The sequence below is a fragment of the Carlito syrichta genome, unplaced genomic scaffold (genome assembly GCF_000164805.1).
Source record: "Carlito syrichta isolate Samal-C Ts95f unplaced genomic scaffold, Tarsius_syrichta-2.0.1 Scaffold304418, whole genome shotgun sequence".
Taxonomy (NCBI): Eukaryota; Metazoa; Chordata; class Mammalia; order Primates; family Tarsiidae; genus Carlito; species Carlito syrichta.
The window spans coordinates 12,434-13,875 of record NW_007248514.1 but is presented as its reverse complement, the minus strand read 5'-3'; positions in this window follow the sequence as shown (position 1 = coordinate 13,875).

Below are 1,442 nucleotides of genomic sequence, written 5' to 3'. Positions count from 1 at the left end.
TATCTCTCTCTCTCTCTCTCTCTCTCTCTCTCTCTCACACACACACACACACACCAAACAGGAAAAGGAAAGCCCTCTCTCTTGATTGCCATTCTTTCCCTGGGGGGTTGGCCTCCAGGGGATGTGACCCACATCATGGGGCAAAACAGTCTCTCTAAACATTAGGAAATTAGGCCAGGTGCAGTGGCTCATGTCTGTAATCCCAGCGCTTTGGGAGGCTGATGCAGGCAGAGAGCTTGAGCCCATGAGTTCGAGACCAGCCTGGGCGACATAGCAAGACCTCATCTCTACAAAAAATAAAAATAAGAGTAAAATTAGCCAGGTGTGGTGGTGAGTGCCTGTAGTCCTAGCTCCTTGGGATGCTGAGGTGGAAGGGTCCCGTGAGCCCAGGAGGTCGAGGCTGCCGTGAGTCATGATCATCGTGATCCTGCCACTGCACTCCAGCCTGGGCAACAGAGTGAAACCCTGACTCAAAAAAAAAAAAAAAAAAAAAAAAAAGGAAATTAACTAGCCTTTAGCTCCAGGACTGTACTGTATGTAGGTAAGGGCCCCACACGCAGCCTGGTATATTCTCTCCCAAGCCCTCCCTTCCCTGTTTTATCCCTACCTTTCTGCACTTCAGTGTCCATTCTTCAGACTCACCCTCCTGGAGGGAGGGAAAGAGTCAAAATGCAGGAGAAGACAGGACCCTGCTTTCTGGGTTGTGAGAAGGGAGACACACAAGACGAGAAACCGACGCAGAGAAAAAAAAATACAACATGCAAGTTAACAGATGGAAAGGGGAGTGGAAATAGAGATTGAAAGTGTGAGGTAAGATCAGAGGGCACTGAATGCCAGGCTTAGAGGTTGGAGAGCACAGAGAGCTTGGAGGAGGAAGGCTGATATCCCCAGCAAGTGTGAAGAGAATAAGCTGGGAAGATACAAAAGATGTGGATGATTTTAAATGCCAAATACATTCAGATGCCTGATGCCTAACACACAGTTCTTTCGCATAAATTTAACTTTATCCACAATAACAAGCCACAGAAGTGGGTGTTCATATTGTCATTTCATAGATCATGAAACTAAGACACAGAGAGGTTAAGTAACTGTCCTCAGGACACAGAGCTGGTAAGTGTTCAGGAATCAAGTAGCTGCATTCTGGTGCCAACTCCTACAGGTTCTGCCCTAGGAAGCAGCCAGGCTTAGAGCCTACTTGCAAAGGGAGAGATCATCCCCATTCCACACACCCCCCCCCCCAGGACCCTAGGACAAAAGACCTGCCTCCTGGTACACCTTTTCAGTATGTTCTGCCTAGGAGGCCCCTATCTGGTTAATTTGCATAGACCTCATCTGTGAAATGGGGAAGTAATTCTCAAGCGCTCCAAAGGCAGAAGGCTAGATCAGATAACTTATCAAAGTTTTTTGAGCTTTAAAATACATAATTCAATCCATGAAAGGAG